Below are 9,877 nucleotides of genomic sequence, written 5' to 3' on the forward strand. Positions count from 1 at the left end.
CTATAGCTCCACATCTTCCTGTACCCAGCTTTTCCCCTAGAGCTGCCCTAACAGTTGTTCTTGACAATTTAGCTCAGACGCTTACTGATTAAGCTTTCCTTGGAAACTGGCTGCTTAATAGAGCAAAATTTAAACCTTGGACTTGAACTGAATTAAGAGCTAGAATTAAAGATGTCCCCAGATAACACCATCAAATATTCATAGGAAAACTTAGGTGCGTGTGATCCAGGGATACCTGGCTCATAACAGCTTGTACACACGCTGGTCAAAACCTCAGATGCCAAATCCTGCATGTCAAAAGCTGGTTGCAGTGACTGAGAAAGGGACCTTCAATATCCTTCTTTCTACAATAAATCTAAGAGTCAAAAAGGCCTGAGAAATATGGAAAAGTTTCTGTAAGATTATATATCAGGGCAAAGAAAGCCTTAAAAATCTCCTCCACAAATTATGATGGAAAAGCTTTAGCCCTCATAGTAAATAAATAACCTCAACTTGTCTCATCTGCCAAGAAAAAAATTCTGATAAAAATATAAGAGTAGAGCAAGAAGAGAAAGCCAGCTCTTTTTATATAAAGTAGTGAGTATTGTATTTCTGTGTTTTTATGTCTGATTCATGGTTGCAATAATTGTAACTGAATTTACAAGCTCTCTATTTGTGTCTGTCAATTTATATGAGGCATATTTTCATACATCTGGATGTCAGGATGATAATATCAAATTAACAAATAAAAATTATTAAAAGAGCACTATTCAAACTGCTTAAAGATAAGTAAGTGCTTATATATAAAAGTACACTCGCAAAGTCCCACAAATTGAAGAAACCAAACTTCTGACAAAGAAACATATATAGAGTTAAAACCAAATATTTAAAAATTCAAATATTTAAAAATTCAATAATCTAGGTAAGCCTTTGGGAAACAAAACTAGTTTAAAATTGTTTGTTAAACCAATACAGCTATTTGTTCTGAGCTATGAATGCTAAGTAGAAGTCTACTATTTTATTATACTTGTGTTACCGGATTTCATTTAGGTCCTTCGACTATGTTAGAGAAATGAATTTCAAGAGTACGTCAGATGAGTTAGGCCAGTAATTTATTCAGATAGGGAAGGAAGAGAAATGGGAGAAACTAATAGACCAGGGGTCCCACATAGAGAGGAAGGGGCTGAAAAGTGATAAAAGATGGGATTTACAGGCTACAATTTCCCATCATAAATTATAAATGCCCAGGTTTTACTTGCATAGTGATCTAAGCTGGGGAGAAGGAGCTGGAGCCCAGGTCCAGAGGCAAGAGAGCACGAGAGAGTGAAATCAGTCCCAGCAGGGCTTTTTGAACTGCTAATTTTCTACCCCTTTACTAATGGCAGAGCAGGAGTTCTAGCTGTTCACTGCTTCGATTGCTTATTTCCCTCATCAGTCTCCTAGGAGGGCCCGACGATAAAGTCCTTGGGGGAATATCCCAGACTACTCCTGGTTCTGGAGGAAGTCTTCTGAGTGGCAGAATCTTGGGGGAGGGTCTTCCAGTCACCTTCTTGGGGTTGCTGATGTCCACGTGGACTTCTTGCCAGGTTCCAGATCCATCTATTAATTTCCTGTCTTACTAGCCTTCTTCACTTGGATATGTTCTTCCAAAATTTATAAAATTTTACTGACCAGATATGCTAGTATTTTATCCCTTAGATGCTTAAAATAATGAAAAGTATAAATTCATGTTTAACCAAATTGAGGTATTATTCTTAAGAACTTCATTTCAAGAGTTAATGTGTTTTGTAGGATGTTGGCTTGAAGACAATTTTCAATATGTTTTTGTTATGGAAAAAGAGTATTTTTGTTCTAAAGAAATTGTACTTGGTGTTGCACATTAAGAAACAAAGAAAGGTAGGATAAAATTTAATGGTTATAGAACTTTGCAGAAGGTATGCAGAAATGAATTTTGTCATGGCCAATGTTGATTAAGATTAGATAGCCTTATTTATCACCTTTAAAAAAATCAAAACCAAAAAAATTTCATACCTAACAGTACATTCATGCAGGATTAGAAATTGGTTTTCTCTCTGTTAAAATGATGAAATTTTCTTGGATTATTGGTCTGCTCTTAGCAAGTGGTTATAAAATTTTTCTATAACCATTTGAGTAATTTGCATAGATGTCAGAATAATAACCTCTTTGATATTTGTATTGACCTTATTATCCACTATAGTTTCAGAAAATAAGTCTTTCTTTTCACTTTTAAAAGAACTAAGTTTGTGTTGCCCTTTTTAAAAAAATTACATTACCTCCTATATTTTCTTTGAAAATCTTTTTCTATTACATTGGTTAAGTAGGTAATCAACTATTGTTTATTAGTGACTTGTGATCCTATTTAGTCAAGTATTCAAAATTCCTAAAAATTTTTGATATTTTGCCTTCTCAAAATTAAGCTATAAGTGGTATATTTTTTATTTCAAAGATTTGTTGATTCACCTTATAAAAAGAGAGGTGCTAGAAATAGTTGGGTCCATCTGATATGTTATGAATTGCATAGGAAGTGATGTCAAATTAATAGGACATGTTAAATTACACCAAAAATGTAAAATTGTCTATAGGCTAAAATGTAAACCATAATGTAAAACATAAGGTAACTAAAAATTTAGAAAATTGTACAGTCTAAAATATAAACCATAATGTAAACCAAGATGGGACCATGTTTGATAGCTATGTTCCAATATCTGTACATCAGCTGCAGCAAATATAACATAAATGTGTAAAAAGATCATTTCTGGGGAAGGGGGAACAGGGTTTGGATGTTGGATACATTGGAGTACCCTATATTGTATATGTGACTTTACTGTGATCTAAAACTTTTTTGAAGAAAAAATTTAAAATTAGAAAAATAAAAAAGAAAGGATGCAGGCTCTGAGGAAGAAGTGAAAGAAATTGCCTTGCTTCTGTACATACAGGGCAACATCTATTACAGTGATGAAAGACAAGACATCAAAAACAAAGTTTTATGGTATTTTTCATACTTTAATACCCCAATTTATTTTCACTTTATTTTAGTTTTTTAAAATTAGTTTGTATTGTATTTCTAATCTTAAAACCTATTATTATTATTACATTTTTCTATTAATTGAGTTTGGCAATATATTGGGCTTCATTTTGAAAGAAGTTTTGGAACACAGAGAGGTTCAACTATGGCAGGGGAGGAACAATGGTATGGGGTGTTATTGATAGGGGACACATGATTGGGAGGGCATTCTCCAGGGCATGTACATAGGGTACATAAAAACGTTTGGGTATTTGTTGGGCATTTTCATAGTAGTTACAGTTACAAACAACAATGGAAGGAGTGCTGAGTTCCTAGCCAGGGGAGCTCTGTCACTTTCCCCAAAGGAACAGCAACAATCTACCAAGTACAAGAGCAAAGACCAGTGAGGAAGCATCGTCCAATGATGAGCCCTTAATACTGATGACTATGCTTATGAGCTTGTGTGCCTGAAATCTGAACTAGGGCTAGAGCTGCAGCCCTAAGAGTTACCTCCTGAAAGCCTCCATGTTGCTCAAATATGGCCACTCTCTAAGCCAAACTCAACATGTAAATGCATTATCTTCCCCCCAGTATGGGACATGACTCCTGGGGATGAACCTCCCTGGTGCCAAGGGATTACTACCAATCACTAATTGGTGATGCAATTAGAAAAAGACCTTGAATTAAAGGGGGAAATGGTAAAGACAAATGAGTTTCTATGGCTAAGATTCTTCAAAAAAGAGTCAAGAGGTCATCAGAGGGGTCGCACTCATGCACCCCTCAGCAGAATCCCAGAGACAGCCAAAGTAGATACACCCTCAAGTCCTAGTGCTCCTGTGAGACACACAGGTTCTACCATCATGGCAGTTGGTTCTGGAGTTCAGTGCTTTGTCTGTGGGCCCTACTTGGGAATTTTTGTTCCTGAGTGTGATGGAGTTGGATTCAGATGTGACCTTTCTACATATACTTCTTCTGTCACTTTTACTAAACCTGTGGTTGGCACTGAGGTTGGTGTAGGCTCAGGAGACTTCAACATCTGGACTGCCCATGTGCCAGCTGGCCCATGAGCCTCAGCAGAGTAGCAACTCCTACACTCTGATTTGTTGGACTTACACAGGTCAGCTAACACGAGGTGAAGATGATCAACCAGCAGGGAACTGAAAGTACCTACAACTCCAAGCAGGAGAATCACATCCATCAATCATGTGGAATCTAAACCCCCTCTCGATATAGAGGTGGAGTGGACATCACCAACTCAGGGTCCTCAGGCTGGGAGAATAAAATATGGATTAGAGTGAACTTACTGGTATTCTACTATAGAACTATTGTGACTAGTAATGGAAGAAACTGTAGTATTGATCTGGAGAAAGTGACCATGGTAGTTGCTGAGGGCAGGGAGAGGGAAGAAGAAATGAGATGTGGGGGCATTTTGGGAACTTGGAGTTGTCCTAAATGATATTGCAAGGACAGATGCTGGACATTATATATCCTGCCATAACCCACTGAATATACTGGGAGGGAGTTGTAAACTACAGTGTGAACTATAATCCAAGCAGTGCAGCAGTGCTCCCAAATGCATTCACCAAATGCAATGAATGTGCCACACTGATTAAAGAGGTTGTTGATGTGGGAGGAGTGGGCAGTGGAATGTGTGGTATGTGGGAACCTCTTATATTTTTTAATGTAAATTTTTTTGTGATCTATGTATCTTTAAAAAAAGACAATTTAATAAAAATAAAATAAAATAAAAATTTTTAAAAAGGCAATTTCTAATGTCTTTTCATTAAATTCATCAGAGTAAATATACAATATTTAGATACTGTATAAAATTCTTGGATATTACTGCCCATTATATGCCCTGATACTGATTTGTGTATTAGACAACAGTATAATGCTATTGGTCATAATTTAATTATTCTTTTAAAAAGTTCTTCATGGCACAAAAACAATCAAATTTCCTTGCCAGTTACATTGTTTTAATCTGATGATTCTCTGACAATACTTGCAATCAGCTTCAGATCAGAGCTTTATCTTAGCAAGACAAACAGAAGAGGAACTTCTAATGAGAAGCAAGATGAGGATATAAATTGTTTTACCTGCCTATTAACATAACCCTGGTAAGTCTGTAATGAGAGCCCTTTTGGACATCTTCAAATGGACTTTATACAGCTATTCCCTTCTATGGAATATGATATCCTTGTTAGCATACATCAATTTCCTGAATAGATAGAGGTTTTTCCTTATCACAAGGCTACTTCCCTCCCCATAGCTAAAAACTCAGACTTCATTTTCCCCATTGGGAGAATTCCTGCTAGTCTCTCAATTGATAGAAGCTCCCAATTTATGGGAACTGTAATCCATGAACTTTGCAAGGTCTTACCTACCAATCAAAAACTTCACTGTCCCTACCATTCTCAATTGTCAGGAAAGGCAGAATAAACAAACGGTATTTTAAACCTTAAATTAGCTCTGTTATTTAAGTCCCTCTCTCTATGTCATCCTAGGGTTCTTCCCTCATCTTTGAAGGCCGTTAAGACCAGCCCATTGGGAAAACACCAGCTAACCTAAGCTATCATAATGAGAAGACTCATGAGGATTATTTCTCCTACTACCAGACTCCAACCTATTACAATATAAAATTGCTAATTATTGTAAGGAATGAATCATGTATACCCAGTTCCAACATGGACAGAGCTAAGCTCCCTTTCCTGAGATTCCTCCACAGAAGATTCAAGCTAAAATTGCCATGAGAATTCCATAAGCAGATGGCATCTGATGTAAATAGCTTCTCCCCAAGACATCATCAAAAGTAGATGATGCCCAAGACTGTGGATTAAGACACACCTTTTCTTATTGAGTCTGCTCCTTTTCAGTGTCTTTCTAAACATTTTCTTATTCATCCCCTACCATTTACAATGCCAGGTATCCATCTCCAATAAAACCCTACTTCTACCATGCTTTTCTTTGGTCTCCTCTTTACCCTATTAAGCCCTATATAGTCCTACATTGAACACAACTTTTTATTCCTTCTAGCACACTATAAAGCAAATGAAACAATCAGAGTAATTGCTGGGACTGTGCCCAACCCCCACTTTGCTTTAAAATACTCCTAATAACCATCCCCTTACACTAAGGTACTACAGACTTGGCCCTGACAGGAAAGATCAGATACTCAACCAGATAGATCTGCTTTTTGGAATGACTCTGGGCTGTGCCTTGAAAGTCTCCTAAACTGGGATTACAAAGTGTCCTCTCTAACCCAAGGAACATGGTGTTTGTACTAGAAACCAGATAGATAACAATAGCCACCATGTAGGGCATATTAAATGTTCAGTTTCCATATGGCAAGACTTCTTTATTTTCATGACCCTTTTAGAGATACCATTTTTCTCCAAGCACCCTGAAGTTTCAGTAACTTTAAGAGTGTATTCCACTCAAGGCACAAATTTCTGGTGATTGAAAAGTCAGGCAAGGGAAATTATTTAATGGGACTAAGATATCAGGTAACATTGAACATGATGATGGTTAGGATTCTTCTTTTGGAGTTTAGACCCAATTAGCTCTACATGGCAATATCTCATTCCTTAAAGGCAATAGATTCCCATATTAAGCTCTTTAAGCACATTATTTTTTATGCAGATATAATACACACAAGACATAGGAACTATGACCTGTAAATCAAGTTAGTTCCTGTTATATAGTTTATACTCTTTCCCAAATGGCTATGTATGGTAAGTTTACAGAAGAGAAAATTAGAAACATGAGAGCTCTTATGAACTTTTCCCATACTAGAAAATTTAGTGAAGAGAGTATTGTCAGACAAGACGCAGTTCTATGTGGATCATGATAAAACTCTTAACCCAGGCTAAACTCATGGGGTGTCCTCTTGGTATTGTTCCCCTTGTGATTGGGGAAGATATCTCCTATGTTGGAAGACATACTATAAGATTACAGATAGTATTAGAAAAGTCAAGTTAGAGTTAGAGAAATCTATCTCCCACTTTGGGCTGGCCATCAGCTAACTAGTTGGCAAAATACTGAATCTTCTCAAAATGATTCTACAAAATTCATTAGCATCAAACTATATTCTGGCTTCCCAAGGACGTGTGTGTAAAGTGGGGCCCCAGTGCTATATACTTGTAAGTGTCCATCAGGAGGATGTTTACCAAGAGCTATTGGTAGCAGAAGTCCATGCTAGAGAAGCAAACAAACCAGCTTACACACCTCCCAAATCTCATTGATCTGAGTCTCTTTTGGGTTGGCTTCTAGGGCCATGGGGACCTCATTTTCAGTGCTCACTACTCTTAAATGCTACTTTGCAGGCACTAACTCAACAAGGTTACCGCATCAGCATGAATGGGACAATGAAAATCTCAAACTTCAGCTAACCTGTGAAATCAGTGATGAAGCGCAAGAGACTTTTAGTGGTGAATGACAGAATAACATCTTTGGTCAAGCCCTCATAATTGATGGAAGGACCCAAAGAAGGGAAATTGATAAAATTGTATAGAGAAAGCACTGGAGACCTCTCCTAGCCAAAATTATCCCATGCCTTCTTGAGTTCCTCTTTTGAAACTTGAAATCCTTAACAAGTTAGCTGACCCAGATTGCCAATCAAACCCCAAGTTCTTTACTTACATTTGACCCAATACAAAATAAATCACACCTGTTCTAAACCCACCACCATAAAATAAACAAACCATCGTCCAATCAAAACAGTCAAGGTAACTTCCTTTACATGTCTACAAAGATACTTTGCCCCTCTTTGAATCCCAAATCTACTTCCATTCTAGCTTCCTTTGCTGCAGCAAAACTATGGTGGTGTACAAACTCATCTCTGACTTGTCTTTCAAAGAGGGAAGCCAAAGAGTCTCCCAGTCCAATGCAGAAGCCCCAAGGGACAGGAGGAAAGAAGAGAGAGAAGGACAAAACCTCAGCAGAAGAAATTCTGATCCCTGCAGGACAGTCCAGTGAGTTCAAAACATAAGTGAGAAAATTATATATACCATCTGCTCACCAACATTCCTACCTTCTGTTGGTTAAGTTCATGTGTCAGCTTGGCTAGGTTATAGTATCCAGTTGTTTGGTCAAATGAGCACTGGCCTAATTATTACTGTGAGGATATTTTGTGGATTGAAATCATTAGTCAATTGATTGTATCTATGGCTGACTACATCTATAATCAACAAAGAAAATTGCCTTCAGCAATAAGAGAAGTCTCATCCAATCAGTTGAAGACCTTAAAGGGAGAACTGATGATTTCAATAGTCAAAAAGGAAGGAAGAATTTCTCTCTTTACTTCAGCCAATCATCTTCTCCTGGGGAATTCACTGAAACCTTCATCAGCATTTCCAACTTGTGTCCTATCCTATGGAATTTGTACTTGTGAACCAATTCCTATAAATCTCATTATACATATGTAAAATCAATTCCAATTCCCTAGATAATCCCCAGTAATACACCCCATCTCATCTGCCAGATATTTCTTTGAGTCTAAATGATTACCTTGTATCAAAGACATAACACTGAACATGCCTTCCTTAAAATTGCTTAGGGGGAGATGAAGAAAGGAAAAAGATAAACATGCAAGCACAGGAAAGTGTGATAGGTCCTTGGATAGAGATAAGAGAGGTATTCTGAAAATACCAAGGAGGGGGCACCCAATCCATTCAAAGGTGTAGGACAGCACTTCTTGGAGGCTATGAGAGCTATCAAGACCCAAAAGATGAGCAGGGGTGAGCTTGACTAGGAACATAGACTTGACCAGGGAAGGGGCAGGGGACTGATGATTTAATTTCAGGTTACAGAAAGGGTAAAGTCTGTATTCATTAACTCATGTAGAAAGAGCATGGCATGTTTGAACAGGTGAGTATTGCCAGGTCATCAGCTGAGAGCAAGGACTGGTGAACGATGAAATTAGAGAAATAAGCAGAAACCTTAAGTTGGCACATTAAGAATCCTGGACATTTAATTAAGGATAATGGAAGCCTTGAAAGTCTTTAAAGTTTCAGAGGTACATGATTAGATGAATACCTTCTATTCAGGCTTCCTAGCCACATGTGTATTTTGTCACAAGGAGCAAGGAGCTGGTGGAGGCATTGGCATCACCAATGACACCAGGTGCCATCACAATGAGCATATATTTCCAAATGTTTCCTGAGCAAGTATGTGCAGCCCTGGGCAGGCTGGCTCTCTGTGGCTTAATTATTTAGAGGAAGTCTTGCTCCAGGGCAGTCTTAAAACCATTATTGGATTATGTGGCGATGCTTCTTGCCTACCTTTCCCTTTACTTAAAGGACCACAGGGAGGGGAGAGATTGGAGAAGAGAGAGAAGCTCTGAGAAGCAGTTAAGGATTGGGCAGTAGCAGAAAGAGGAAGACCAATCACCTCCCAGAAGCTCTATTTCACCTGCATTCCATTCATGGGGTTTCTCCAAAGAACTGGTTAGGTGAGTGAATTTATATTTGGCCAAGCTATTTTGAACTCTGCATAACCAAGTCTCCAGGACACTGGAATGACCTTGCAATTAGGATCCATGGTGAAAAGATCTCTTTCCCTGTGAACTTTACTCCTGGACTGTCTTAGCTTGCCAGGTCTGCTGTGACTAATACTACATACTGGTTGGCTTAAAGAGCTGAAATTTATTGTCTCACGACTTTGGAGGCTAGAAGTCCAAAATCAAGGGCTTACAGGCTGTGTTTGTTACAGAGTCTTTAGCATTCTGAGACTGGCTTTATGCAATCCTTGGAAGTACTTGGTTTGTATCTCTGCTTCCATCACACAGGGATCTGCCTCCTTCTCTAACATTTCCTGACGTCTAGCTTCTTTTAACTGTATCCAAATTTCCTCTGCCTTGTAAGGACTCCAGTCATA

Source organism: Dasypus novemcinctus, chromosome 7 (assembly GCF_030445035.2).
Source record: "Dasypus novemcinctus isolate mDasNov1 chromosome 7, mDasNov1.1.hap2, whole genome shotgun sequence".
Classification (NCBI taxonomy): Eukaryota; Metazoa; Chordata; class Mammalia; order Cingulata; family Dasypodidae; genus Dasypus; species Dasypus novemcinctus.